Source organism: Dasypus novemcinctus, chromosome X, assembly GCF_030445035.2.
Source record: "Dasypus novemcinctus isolate mDasNov1 chromosome X, mDasNov1.1.hap2, whole genome shotgun sequence".
Classification (NCBI taxonomy): domain Eukaryota; kingdom Metazoa; phylum Chordata; class Mammalia; order Cingulata; family Dasypodidae; genus Dasypus; species Dasypus novemcinctus.
The window spans coordinates 27046429-27061851 of NC_080704.1; the positions used below are offsets into that span (position 1 = coordinate 27046429).

At 39.4% G+C, this 15423-nt stretch overlaps 1 long non-coding RNA gene across 2 annotated transcripts; it reads right to left on the reverse strand.

Moving 5' to 3' along the window:
* Positions 1-573: 573 nt before the first annotated feature.
* On the reverse strand, positions 574-11197 carry LOC139438173 (uncharacterized). Of its 2 annotated transcripts, XR_011647993.1 has the most exons (6): positions 10560-10634; positions 9663-9715; positions 8515-8703; positions 6020-6359; positions 4947-5088; positions 574-4624 (listed from the first exon to the last, which is right to left on the reverse strand). It is a non-coding gene; the product is annotated as an uncharacterized lncRNA (long non-coding RNA). The 2 variants fall into 2 exon arrangements; XR_011647992.1 differs by lacking the exon at positions 6020-6359 and having other exon boundaries at positions 3331-4624; positions 10560-11197.
* Positions 11198-15423: the final 4226 nt, after the last annotated feature.

Sequence of the window (15423 nt, forward strand, 5' to 3'; positions counted from 1 at the left end):
TGCCAAAAAGTTTTCCCATTATAAAATTACTTTTTGTTATTATTATCAACTCAGTTTTATTTAATAATGACTTCTTGGAATTAGCCATTTAAACACTTTAATTCAAACAATGCTTCTACAAACTTATAATTATTTATAACTATATAGACTATATTAAGACAAATTTCACCTTCACAAAACACATTCCCTTACTTAAAGTTACCACATACCTTCTACAACTTGCCATATACATTCAAGTTTTGTCCTGCATCTTTCCATTTTGATTTTATGAAAACTAGCCATCTTATTTTAGGACAAAACATACTTTTTTTAAAAAAAACTTATTAAATTTCAGTCAACATGCCCACAAACTTTTTACCTTCTTTAATATTCATTTAAGTGTTACATCTTTCATTTTATCCTGTGAAGAAAAACAAACTACTCATTTCAATTTAAGGCAAGAACTATTTTTTATGAAGAGACTTACAGTAATTTCATTAATCAAGACTTACAATTTTTATCATTGTAGAGATCTTACTAACATTTAAAATTATGTATTTATATAAGTGCTTATTTAATTTTTGACCATTTGAATAGAGCTCTTTTAGAAATTTTTATTTATCCATTTATATTACCATCCAGAGGTATCAAAATATACACTGACATTGAACAAACAAACACAAAAACAGTTACAACACACCAACAGAAACATAAAGCTTACTAATTTGACTCATAATTCTTACTTTTTTTGGTATAGCTGTTTTTAAGCTCTCCATCATTTCACATCTTAGATTTTACTGCTTTTTAAGATTTTTTCTGGAATCCATGTTGCCTGTAACATGCAAGGTTGTTCTTGGAAACACTTTTATTAGTAATCAGCAACCAGTTAGGATAACTTGAGCAGCTAAATGCAATTAAGCTCTTATTTAGCAGCTTAGACAGAGTTAACACACATTTTTTGGAAGACTACTCTTTAAGACTACACTAAGACTTGAAGTTCAGGATTAAGCTATTGATTCAAAACTGAAAATTCCTTTTAACACCTTGACAAAAATTTTGTACTAATTTTATTAATTTGGCCAAATAAGCCCAATCAGAATCAGCATGGAAACAAAACAGAACACCAATGTTGCCATATTTTCCTCCTCTTCCAGAGGCTTCATTCTATCTACCCCCACTAGCCCACAGCCACGTTATCATGTAAGCAGCAGGAGGTTTGCACAGTTGCTGCCAGAATATTTTCTTTATCTTAGTCAAGACTTTAACAGAGAGTTTTCTTACAAGCATGATTTCACTTTTGCCTGTACGGGACACTGTATTTGTGAGTTAACCTTTAATTGCCATGAGCAGCTCAACATGATTTCCATTCGTTTTAGCCTGCAAGATGCCCTGTTGTAAAGCTCACAACTCTGGCTGAGCATCTCCAGGTATGGGAGGGGGAGGAGGTCTTGGCGGAGGGGAAAGTGACTTTCTAAAGTCAATTAATGAAGGAGCTAAAGGCAAAACAACTTTAGATTTAGTTATCAAAACAGATTTAATAATAGTCCAAGTGGGCCAAATAGTAAGAGGAAGCGGTACATCTTGTACATGTAGATTTTTTAACTCTTTTTCCTACTCTTTCCTAATCTCCTAATTCTAAACTACCTATTGCTGGGAACTATGAGCAATATTTTTCAATAATCTGTAAGACTTCTAAAATACAAGGTTCACTGGCCTTGGCTCCTTCTGCTTTGAGGAGTTGCTTCAAGAGACAGACATACAGGCAAACTGTCTCCGTTTCCCATCGTAATCCTGCAAAATTACCCGAGAGTGTCCTTACTCACCGAGGACTTGGAAGGCCTTCTCAACCACTCAAGGCTCTGGGCCATTACACCAACTTTAGTTTCGCTCAAAGCAATCCTTCTTCCCTTTGGGGCCCTGTTCGGGCACCAGTTGCTGAGACCAGCTCAGCAATAGGTTTGCACAAAGGGAAGGCGACACAGAACTTAAGAAATAAAAGGACAGAAAGAAAGACACAAGAGAGAAAATAAAGATGGGGCCAGGGGACTCACAGCTTCTGGAACTGAGAGCCCTGACCCTAGTTTCCACGTCGTATTTATTAGAAGTTACAAAGCAGTAGTTATCTATATTTACTTTCAAGGCTGCTTGTTGTTAAAGCTGTACCACCTGCAATACTAGGGAACAGGCCATATAAAGTTCAAATGCATCCTCATGCAAACAATTTTTGTGCTGACCAGACAGCGTTCCATCTAATCAAGGCCAGTGTTCCATATTCAAACTCAAGCTATTTTCCCACAGGCACCCATGGAAGGTGGCTAGGTACCACTGTGCCAATGGGTCAGTTCCCTGAATGACCTAGCAGTGTCACCATCACTACCAACCCAGATGAATCTTGTGCTGGAGACTAGTACCATGTGTCCTCAGCCAAAGTGGGTTGCATAAGCAAGGGATCTGTCTTGCTTCATTCCCAGAGGACTTAGCTTCACATCCTGGGAAAAATAACACATCTCTCTCAGGATGGTTCTAAGCAGAGCCCCAACTCAATGAGGGAGATTCACTACTTGCTAACATGAACATTGTCTCTAGGTAGACAAGTCTCCAAACCATCTCCTCCATAAGCCAAGTTTGTTCACATCAAGACACACATATTGAGTGCCTACTCTGTGCAACGCACTCGGCTAGATGCTGGAGACACAAGGTTAAAAACTATCCCTGCCACAGAGCGGCTGGCTACCTGACTCATTTCATAGATGAGGAAACTGAGACTTGAAACTTACTGGTTTCTTCCTCTGGTCTGTTCATGCTATACTTACTCCCTTTGTTAAGAACTTTTCCTCCCTTCATGGCCACCTATATCAAATCCTAGCTTTTCAGGGCCTAACGGAAGTCTTACTTCTAAGAGGATCTTCTGACCCCTGTAGTCACTATTAAATTTTACTTTCTTTAAATTTCTATTTTTCTGTCTGTATCTGACAATTTATCACTTAATTACACTTTCCCTTCTTTTATTTCTATTATTATTTTAAGTGTTCACATTGGTATTCCAATGACATTGTAAACTTCTTGAAGGCAGAGGCCATCTTTTAAACTTCAGGTCTGGGCATAAATAGTTAATTCTCAGTTATCTATTCAAGACAACTGATTGGATAATGGATACCAGCTCCTGAGAAGGCCGGTAACAGAAAGAGAGGAATGGTAAGCAATGCTCCCGCTTTCAAAGGTTAGTTTTGTCCTAATCCAGCCTTCAAGTACAAGCTGGCTGGGGTTAAAGAACCTTCCATAAAAGCATAACATAAAAACAAAAGAATCCACATTATAGGTCACATTCACAGTCAAACCAATAGAAGCCTATCACAGTGAAAAAAAGAGTCATTTATTGTATGAGAAAACAAAATAATCATGGTAAACGTTAACCTCAAAAACTACCCTTCACAGTATCCTTAATTTATTTTAATTTGTCAACTCTTCTAAATATTTTCAAATTAAACTTTCTTATTGCCATAAAGGGATGTTTTGTCCCTCCCGCTGCCATTGCTATTTCTGGAGTCTGGCACATCCTACTAAAGCTTGGGTAACAGAAGAGGGAATTTAGTAGGGAAAGCAACAGCAACTCTTCGTGGCATTATCATGTATAAGATATGCTAAGAGTACATGAATGTTGGCAGTAGGAAAGGGCTGATTATTTGGTAGCTTATCTCCCCTGAGGATGGACCATCATCAGGGCCTCTTTCCTTCCTTCCCTCTTCTACTTACTTGCAGGATTCAAGGCCAAGAAATCCCCACCCCTTTTCTACCCCCTAGCCAGTCTCACCCAGAAAGAACCCACGGGATGGCTGACACCCCAGCCAAAGTCCAAGGCTAGAAGGAAGTCCAAAGGGTCAAGTTTTCCTTACAGACTGGGAAAAGACAAGTCCCCTAGCTATCTTCTGGTCCCTGGTGGGAAGTCTGGAGTGGACATTTTGTTTTGTGTTGCCTTTTGTCTATCTTCTTTTCTTGCTCCCCCTAGTACTTCAGCAGAATTTTTTTCCCTGGTATACCAGGGTCTTCTGGAAAAAAGAAAAAAGCCCCCATCACAAGCAGCTTATCTCCCATTCGGCTTTTCACATTTGGATATCCTCCTTCCATTCTCCAGTCAGCCAGAACCCAGCACTTCGTAGGAGGGCATCTGACAGTGATCTCTTTCATTGAAGAAATCTGAAGAACTCGTGAGAAGAGATCTTGTGAGGAGAATCAGAAAAGTTTATCCAGAGTCTTGAAGATTCTCTTCTTTACTGCTGTACCCAGAACAGCACCTAATGCACTGTAATTTATTTAATAATATTGCCAGTTCAGTTGTGATGTCCTGCATTGTTTTAAAGGTCAGTGGGTGCCTCATTGGACTTCCCCTTTCTGGTGGGAAAGACTGGACAATTAATTAGCACTGACCAAGTAATTCTGCATGTAATTTAGTTAAACCAGCTAAAGCTATTGTCATTGCCTTGTGTAAGGGTCACTGCATTCATGAATGCAGAGACCAACTAGTGGCATAAATGCTGTAGTTCAGAAGGAGTATGTGTAAAATATAAGGAAATCCTTGTTCCTGTTTATTCTAAAAAAGGCAAAAGGAAGCTGTAACTGGATTTTACTCTGGCACCATACTTTTTCCCTGGGGAAATTAATAAAAATGGAAAGACTGAATAATAGTAGGGATAGCTATCATGTAGTGAGTATATAGCCCAGTGCCTAGCACATTAAAAGGATATATTAAATATCTGTTGAACAAATGAGGGATAACCATCATGTATTGAACACGTATTGCTCAATTATTTGATTTAATCCTGACCACTATATTATTTCCACTTATTCCAATTTTACGGATAAGAAGCTTCATATCTATAAAATTGGTAACTTCCCCCAAAGTGAAAATAGCTACCAAGTGCTTCAGACTCAGGGATTCAGAATTAGAAAGCAGCAGCCTGATACCATACCATGCTACCTGAAGGATGTCTCCAGTCATTCTAAATCTTGGAATTTCTTTGATGAGGGTTATCCCCAGGAATATCAGCTTCAACTCCAAGCATCCTCTTATGAGTAAAATGAAATTAAAACAAGTGTTGAGAGGAGCAGAGACTGCAGAAAGGAGAGGAAATAGCACACATTACAACAGGGAGTATGTGGAGAGAAGGAATGAACCCAGATAAAATTGTGCTTTATTACTCCCACCTTAAAGCCTCTCAGCCTTGTGGGGCCTGCTAAACTTGGGAATGCCTCCCTTTTCTGGACAAGACCTTAAATATTTTGAGGACAAAAAGAAGGAAATTTCAAGCAACAAGTGACAGAGAAAGGTCAAAGGGTTTAACATGATCCTTACTCTCTCGAAAAGTAAAAAGCAAGGCTACTTGCTTTATATACTCAGATATTGTTTGCATTGCTTTCAACCCTTTATCGGAGGTCCCTAACTAGGTGATTTGGCATGCATAACAAAAGGGTCTACTCTGCATCTTATAGCCAAACCGCCCGTTCCAGGAAAAAGGAGGAGATATTTTGACCATTTTTATTAATTTCCCCAGGGAAAAAGTATGGTCCCAGAGTAAAATCCAGTTACAACTTCCTTTTGCCTTTTTTAGAATAAACAGGAACAAGAATTTCCTGATATTTTACACATACTCCTTCTGAACTACAGCATTTATGCCACTAGTTGGTCTCTGCATTCATGAATGCAGTGACCCTTACACAAGGCAATGACAATAGCTTTAGTTGGTTTAACTAAATTACATACAGAATTACTTGGTCACTGCTAATTAACTGTCCAGTCTTTCCCACCAGAAAGGGGAAGTCCAATGAGGCACCCACTGACCTTTAAAACAATGCAGGACATCACAACTGAACTGGCAAAGAACAGGATTCCAGGGGTTACAAGTCCACTGAGGACTATCAGTACAAATACATAAAGTGGTGAGAAGTACAGTATCCAAATACAGTCTACCACAAGTTCAGTTTTTCCCAAATGACTGCATTTCCTAAATAGCTATTATCAGGAGCATAGTAATAAGTTGGGTACCTCTCCAGCAGTGGGCACAATCTTGCACCCCAGGTTTTCCCAGAAAAACTGATGATTGGGGGAACTCTGGGGAAAGTAGGCTCATGGTCTCAGCCATCTCTAAGAGCAATCACTGCTGGAAGTAGCTGCATCAGCACTGTGCATGGGCCAGCTCCACACGGGTCAAGGAGGCCCTGGGTTTGAACCATGGACCTCCCATGTGGTAGGCAGATGCTCTATCCATTGAGCCAAGCCCGCTTCCCAATTCATGGTTTCTTATCATTAAGGTAGCTAGCTCAGACATGTTCACGAGGCAGCAGTGTCCCAAGACAACTAAAGCAGAAACTGTAAAGGAGAACATCTAGAAGAGAAAAGACAGTCTCTCAATACCAATAAAAGAAGTCAGGAAACAATGAAATTCAAAGTTCTCAGAGAAAACAACTGTTAACCTAGAATTATATCCCCAGCTAAACATTGTACGAGAGAGCATAAAATAAGGACATTTACAGAAAATCAAAAACTGAGAGTTTGTGACAACAAATCCTTGATGAAAAACCTACTGATGGTTATGATTCAGATGGAGGTAAATTGAACACATAAGAAAAGAGTGATATACAAAAAGTAAAAGAGGAAAAATGTTGCTAAGCAAGTACTGACTGAACAAAAAAAAGTAATCAGTCATTTGGGGCATTTAAAACAAAGGGGAACTAAATTACTGGAAAATAATAAAATGAAAAGAAGTAGTGTGGGGAAGTGGATGTGGCTCAACTGATAGAGCGTCCACCTACCATATGAAGGGTCCAGGGTTCGATATCCAGGGCCATGCAGGGGTGTCCCCACATAGGGGAGTCCCATGTGCAAGGAGTGCGCCCTGCAAGGAGAGCTGCCCCGCATGAAAAAAGCACAGTCCGCCCAGGAGTGGTGCCACACACATGGAGAGCTGACGCAGCAAGATGATGCAAAAGAGAGACACAGATTCCCAGTGCCGCCTGACAAAGCAGGCAGACACAGAAGAACACACAGCAAATGGACACAGAGAGCAGACAACAGCGAGGAAGGGGAGAGAAATAAATAAAATAAATCTTTTAAAAAATAGTGTTGTAACAAAAGTTTAAGTTTTCTAAGATTCTTGTATTTTTTAAAAGTGAGTAAAGATATTGATGAATTTCGACATCATTCGGTATGCTTGTTAAATTGAAGAACATTTTGTCACTGACATTGTTTAGACTTGCCAGTCCATGATGATAATGAAAAACAGATGGCCTTTTAGTTAGTTTTATTATTGTTTTAAAATTCTCTACAGCACCCCCTACTGCCTGCAATTGGAGTAGACCATTCCTACTGCCTTTTCCTTGGCCTGATACTGGCATACAGACACTGGAAGTTTGGAAGTAACAGTTAGGAAAAAAAGACCTATTAGGTAAATACTTACAAAAATAAAGTTGTATTAGCTATATTCATTTCATTAAAAAGGACTTTAAAAAAACAATATAAGGATAAAGAGGTGAAAAGTGATAAAAGGAAAAAGTCACCATGAAAATATAAAAATTCTTAACTTGTTTGCACCCAAAAACAGTCTTAGTTAAAAAAGGGTTGAAAATTCAACTACTTGAAATTGAAAAACTTTTGTATGTTCAAAGATTCTGTTAGCACAGAAAAGTATCTAAGCCGCAGATTTAGCAGAAAATCCCTGCAACCAAAAGTAACAAAAGTGGAGCAGGTATAGCTCAGTGGCTAAACACCTGCTTCACATGTACAAGGTCCTGCTGGGTTCAATCCGTTATCTCCTAAAAATAAAAAATAAAAAATAATAAAATAAAAGTAACACAAAATGGGGACGGAGTAGTAGAATCATGAATTATAGAAAAGGGCCACTATAAATGAATATGAAATAGACAAGCAAGCCAATCAAAAATGAGCAAAAGTAATGAATTTTCTATTCACAGAAGAAAAATGCATGACCAGTAAGCACATGAAGAGATCAAAAGCATAATAATCAAATCTAAACCACAATAAGATACCATTTCACACCTATCAGATAAGCAAAAGCCAAAAAGTCTGAAAATACTAACTATAGTAAGGACAGAGAGCACTGAGAATTCTCATTTGCTGCTAGTAGAAGTAAATCTTCACTTTGAAGAGTAATTTGGCACTACCTCATAAAGTTGAACACATTCATACCCTTTGACCCAGCATTCCAGTCTTAGGTAAACAGCCTATAAATTCTTGCTCCTGTACACAAGGATATACTCAAGAATGTTCATAACAGCATTGTTTGAAATAACAAAAAATGTAAACAATCTAAATGTCCATCAACAGGAAGATTTTTTAAGACCTTATATTCTTTGAGGAATGACTTTTAATCCAATTAGTTCATAACCTATTGCACAAATCACAGAATGTCAAGGTCAGTACTTCTTTCTCAGAAAGATTTCCAGTGCTTATCATTTAATATTTCCTTTTGTATTGCCTTCATGTGTATAAGTGTAAACATTGCAAATAGGGAAAAGACTCACATGCACTGTCATGCACTATTAACCGGAGTAAGCTGTGTGGGTCTCTCTCTCCCACGATGGCTCACAGGGTTGAATTGCCTTGTTGAATGCACATCGGCTCAGGTACTGGCCCTCAGTTACGCAAGCCAGAAACTTGATTTGTCACTTCACTAAAGATGGCTCCATGTCCCTAGAACTCACATCAAGAGACTGACAGATGAAATCAGAATATCAATTTATTAACTCATAATAATATATGGAACTGCTTGGGGGCCATGAGAAGCCCAAGTATAATTAGATTCATTGATGAGTATGGAATTGGCTGCATTCAGATAAGATACATTCACTAAAATGTAAGTGCCATGAGAGCAAAGATTTTTGTCTGATCTTTCCAACTGCTATAACTCCAAAAACTATAACACACCTAATACAAGAAAAATCTGTTAAATAAATGAATAGTAAAGAGAAACTGATGTATCCTTCTCCATAATATGGACATACCCATCTCAATAGAATGGAGTTCTTGCATCAGGGTATTCTTGCTCCAATGCAGGGCTGAATTGAACGGTGCCAATTTTGGCATCTGAGATTCTTTTTCTATGCTTCCATCACTGACCCTAGTAGCTACCTTTAGTTGTCTACCCTATAGCCAGTCCCTTACACTTCTTTATTAAAAGAACCCCAGTTTTGTTCTGGGCAATAATGTGCCCAACCTCAAAAGATCATAAATAGTACTGGCCAAACATGGCCCTTTTCCCCTTTGCCAGATACTCACTTTCCCAGCTTCCCTTGCAGCGATGGGTAGCCCTAAACCAGTTCTGCCCAGTGAGACATACAGAGAAGACCTCTGGGGTATTCTGGGAAAGATTCTGATTCCCAGATAAAAAGGCAGAGCCTCATTAGGAGAGAGATTTTTGTTCCTGATCTTTCCTCCCTGCTTGGGATGCTAATGTGAGGACATGATGCTTGGGGCTCTGGCAGCCCTGCTATGTTCATGAGATGAGTTGAGGATAACTGACTAAATGGAAGAGTTTTAAAAGCCCTGGTCCTAGATAACATGGCTAATTGCTGAACCAGCCCTGGAACTGGCAACCTCCAGGCGTCTTACTGAGGTAAAAAAGAAATAGTTGGGAAGTGGATGTGACTCAAGCAAATGAACTCCTACCTACCACATGGGAGGTCCATGGTTTGGTTCCTGGTGCCTCCTAAAGAAGACAGTGAGCTAGTGCAACAGGCAGGTGCAGCATGCGGACACAACAAGATGACACAAAAAGAGACACAAAAAGAAAAACATAATGAGAAATACAACAAAGTAGGGAAGAAAGGAGGCTCAAGCAATTAGGTGCCTCCCTCCCACATCAGAGGTCCTGGGTTCAGTTCCCAGTGCCTCCTAAAGAAACAAGGAAGACGAACAGACACAGCAAGTGCAAACAATGATGGGGTAGGGAGAGATAAATAAATGTTGTTTAAAAAAGAAAAAGTTTTACTGGCTTAAGCCATTGTAAGTATTCTGTTAGTTGTAATCAAAAGCATGCCTAACTGATACGATGATCAAGTTCCTTACTCACTACACCTTTCTTTAGGAATGTTAATATATTCTATCAGTTTACAGTCAAATATTAACTCTTGGGATACCTTTTAAATATTGCTGCTTGATTTTAAATCAAACAGATTTTATCTTGATTTTAAAGTTTAACTTGCAGAAGGCATCTTAATTTCACTCACTTCCAATTCTACTATCCAAATCATGCAAACACCCCAATTGTGACAGCACTGAGGAATTCATGTCTCCTTTCCCAACACTCTTTGATGTTATTTCTTACAAATCTTTCCAAGTTGAGGCAGGTTGCAGATACCATTCCCCAAACCATCCCCTTTATAGTAATAAATACAACTAGTTTCAATCCTGAATGAATCAGAATGTAGCTGATTTTATCATCAACAAAAGCTACAGAATTTCATTTGTGTGAATCTGGTTATCATGTTTACTTACTTATTCTTTATCTTACTCTAATTTTGAGAGGTAAGTACAAGATATTTTATGTTTTCTCTTGGTGACTTCTTACCTGATAGGTAATCAGAATAGTTCATCCTGTCCTTTTTTCCTTTTTTCCTCTTCTTCTGTTTCCTCAACTTTCTCTTGGATTAATTTTTTTTATTAATACATTTTATCTCCTCTATTGACTTACTAGCTACATTTCCTTGTTGTTGTTTTTAGTGGTTGCTCTAAGCTTTACAATATGCAACTTTAATTTATCACAGTATACCTTTAAATGTTGTATCACTTCACATAAAATTTAAGAGCCTTATAGCAGTAAACTTCCATCCCATTCTGCCCCCCGACCCCCGCCCAGTTCATTCTGCTGTTGTGGTCACACATTTTACTGCTATAAATGTTATAAATCCCACAATACATTATTTTTTTACTTTAAACAGTTAATTATCTTTCAAAGACATTAAAAAATGAGAAAAATGTCTTTTATATTTACTCACGTATTTACTAGTTGACCTGTAGTACAAGAAATGCTAAAAGCAAGTTCTTTAGGCTAAATGTGGAAACTTGAATCCACACAAAGGAATGAAGAGTACCAGAAATAGTAACTAATAGAAACTAATTTGGGAAATTTTTCTGCCTGCTGTTCTGCCCAGATTCTAAGCACTATCACTGCATAATTTTCTCTTTTCTGGTATAGTTGTAAAATATCTGTAAAAAAAAAAGAGAGAGAGAGAAGGAAAATAGTTAATTAATATGTCCTGCATCATGGCCTTTTCAGTATTTTTTCCTACTTTCATGTTTTCTCTAAGCTTGCAGAGAAAAAGCTTGTTTTAAAAAATCTCTGAATGTGGCTTATAGTTGAATGTTAATCAGGTCATGGACCAGATCCATTTCTAAAGTTAGACAAGTAGTAAATAATTTATCCTATGTAATGTGTTTTGGAATGGACCTTGTTCATATGATGTCTGGCCAGGCAGATAAAATATTCCTGGCCAAGTGTAATAGGGATTGCGATATTGATTATACAGCCTCTGTGATGATTTCTGACTCTACAACCATTGAGCAGGTCTCTTTAGTTGGGAAATGTCAACAAGAATTATTGCATATTTATGGTTCACAAGTAAGCTCAATGCTTCAGGACAAAGGTCAACAAATAAAAGAATGACGCTTTGTATTAGTCTGCTAAAGGGGTGCTGATACAAAGTACCAGAAATCTGTTGGCTTGTATAAAGGGTATTTATTTGGGGCAAAAGCTTACAGTTATAAGGCCCTATAGAGTCCAACTCAAGGCTGCTTTCTCACCAGTCATTTGCCGTGTGTTGAAGCAGACGGTCGCTGATCTCTGCAAAGGTTCAGTCTTCCCCTTTGGGCTTCGTCTCTCTCAGCTGTAGGCTGGGATAGGGCTTGTCTCTCAGGGCTTCCTCTCTCTCCTGGCATAGGGCTTGTTTCTTTCCAGATCTTCTATATCTTCTCTTCCAACGTCAGCTGCAAATTATAAGAATGGCTCACCTCTCCCTGGGACCCCAGGATCAAAAATGACAGAGCTGACTCTCACTTCCCACGTGTCTTCTTTTTTAAAAAAAAAGATTTATTTTTATTTCTTTCTCCCCCCTTCCCATTCCCCCTATTGTCTGTTCTCTGTGTCCATTCACTGTGTGTTCTTCTGTGTCTGCTTGTATTCTCATTAGGTGGCTTCAGAAACCAATCCTGGAACCTTCCGGAGTGGGAGAGAGGTGACTATTCTCTTGCGCCACCTTAACTCCCTGTTCTGTTATGTCTTATTTTCTCTCCTCTGTGCCTCCTGCTGCATCATCTTGCTGTTCCAGCTCTCCGGGTGGGCCAGCACTCCTGTGTGGGGCGGCTTTCCCACACTGAATGGCATTCTCATGCAGGGCGGCACTCCTGCGTGGGGCGACATTCCACACTCTGTGTGGGCCAGCTCACTCCATGAGCCAGCTTGCCCTCACCAGTAGGCCGTGGGCATCGAACCCTGGACCTCCTATATGGTAGATGGGAGCCTAATTGGTTGAGCCACATCCGTTTCCCTTCCATGTGTCTTCCTGAGTATTCATTTATATAAGCCCACCAAGGGGGCAGGGACTCAACCCGAGTTATGCTTTACTGATGTAGCCCAATCAGAAACCCTAAATTGATTTTATCGAGTAAACTTAATCAGAGGCCCTTCACTGAATTTAATAAATTCAAAGGGTATCACACCCAGAGGAACAGTTTACAAACATATTATTTCTCTTTTTGGGATTCATAAAATAATCTCTACACCCTGTGTCAAGGTGGAATAACACAGTTTTAGGAACAGATCCTTCTCTCTCCCCATTGGGCCATTCACTATTACTCTTCCTAGTCCAAAATGAGTTGTAATCTTTGTATTACCAAGTAGCCAGAAAGGGACAAACATTTAGAGGGTGCCTACTATATTCAAATCACTAAACAAAAGACCTTCCAACATCACCTAATATTTGCAACCGTATGGGAGAAACTATTAACTGCATTTATTTTTAACCCCCTGCCTCCTTGCCGCTTGCTTGCTGTCTGCTCTCTGTGTCCATTCACTGCACATTCCTGTGTGTCTGTGTCTCCCTTTGTTGTGTCATCTTGCTGCACCAGCTCTCCGTGGGCAAGGGCTGTCAGCTCTCCACGGGCACAGCCAGCTTGCCTTCACAAGGAGGCCCTGGGACACAAACCCAGGGCCTCCCATATGGTAAATGGGAGTCCAATCAATTGAGCCACAGCTGCTTCCCTAACTGCATTTTATAGTTGAGCACACTGAGATTCAAGGACCACGTCCAAAATCAGACAACTGGTAATCGGCAGCTCTGGGATTTATATCTAGATCTGTCTAGCCTCCAAAATCTCTTCTTTTTCTGCCATACCAGTGCACTGAGCTCTGCCTTCCAAAAAGGACTGTGTCAACTACCCTTTGGCCTCATGCCAACAGGTCATAATTCTCTAAGTCACTTGCTTGGATGGGAAACCCTGCTCTCCTTGTCAGATTATGAGTCTATTCTCTCTACGAGGGAAGAATGTATGTCAAGAGCTGTGGACCACTTTCAAAGTATTAGGATAACTCTTATCCCAGAAAGAATGATGGTATTGTGGTGTCCCAGGTTCGCCAGCTGAATGTTCAGAATCCCCCTCCTCCTGTGGCCTCTAGAATTCTCCTTCTGTTAAAGAATCTGAATGTTGGCAGTTTTCAGCAGCCTCTTAGGATAGCAGGGATCTCTTAGCAAGTTAATTTTTTACTTGTGCATTCCTGATGCATGTTGCAGAGTCCTGCTTATCAGTCCTATTCCTAGGATGGGCTATGGGAGTAGAAGGTCGAGAAGGCTTAGGAAAAGGAAGAAGCTGAGAAGACTGGAACTGTCAAAAGCAAGTACTCCCTCCTGTAATAAAAATAAGGTATGTGCTCATGAAACCTAACTTGTGAGAAGGAGATCAAGTATTTTTTTCCTGTTTGGTTTTTTGCCTGAGCTTCAACTTTAGGACAGCATTTGACATAATGTCTGTTTTTACATCCAGGTTCAGAATCATCACTTTTGCCAGATCTATGAGGGCCATAACTGCACAGTGGTATAGTCAAAGATCTCGACTGTGAGTCAGGAGACATCAGTCGTATTTCTGACTCTGCTACTTTCTAGTTGTGTAACTTTGGGCAAATACATTATACTCTCTAGACTTTAATTTTCTTACCTATTCAAGGAGGAATCTGGACTAGAGAATAACTAGCATTCTGTGCCTCCATGATAACATAAATCTTAACAATAGAAATTGGAGATCTTTGAAGACAACTCCATATTCTTCCAGATTATATTCATCCAGACCAGCTTTATTTAAATGGCTGATTTCATTCCCAGTTTTCCCTGAAGCTCTGGAATGGAAATGTTTAAGTAACTTTTTAAAGATTACTTTAAAACATATTCCAATTCTCTTAGCCCTATGGTTCTGGGTCTCCAACATCCCTTTTGATCTTCTTGCACCCTTTTCCTACCTCCAAAAAGAATTATCCACTATCACATCCTCCACCTCCAGAATGAGTTCTTAGGTAACAGTCTCTATTGTCTCCAACAGATTAGCTAAACAGATTAGCTAAACACCCTTGTTCCTCCGCCAAACAAAGGATGCTTAGGTGTTTACTCCTTTGCATTTCCTTCTTTGAAGTATCCTCTATTTCCCTGGATACACTGTTAACATTTAATTTCAAGTTTATGGATGGTAAAAAGATTGGTAAACTGGGTTCTGAACTTTAAAATCTATTGCATGTACCCAGGGCCATAGGGAACAGGGGTGTCTTAAACTTTGTGTACTAATTGTCAATTATTTTCTATGATGTTCTGATTGAGTAACCTCCATACCCAGATTCAAAGAGCTAATACTTTAGGAGGTCTAAGTATGGTTGATTTTACTTTTCAGATTTCCTAAGGTTTATGTTTGTTTGTCTGTTTTTGAAGTTCTGGGGCTGGGGATGGAACCCAGGACCTCATATGTGGTAAGCTAGTGCTCAACCACTGAGCCATAGCAACTCACCTGAGTTGGGTTTTTCATTTGTTTGCTTGTTGTTTGTTTTTGTTTTTAAGAGGCACGAGGAAACAAACCCAGGACTTCCCATGTGGGAAGCAGATGCTGATAGTAATTTGTTACATAGCTACCAATATCTAGCACAAGAGGGATGGTTTAAGACAACTAGCTTTCAAATAACTGACTTCCGGTGGCATGGTCCCAGTGAGACACCAGTGAGACACACATATCCATCTCCCTCAGCCATAACTTTTTATGGTCTTAGGTACAAGCTTCATGGATGCAGTAGTAACATTCCTGGAACAGACTCAGGCTGTTGGCAAATTGGTTTCATTTCATAAATAGGTAGGGGCTGCCTGTAGTGCCTCCTTGTAATTAGAGAATGTCTGTGCCTCTATGTA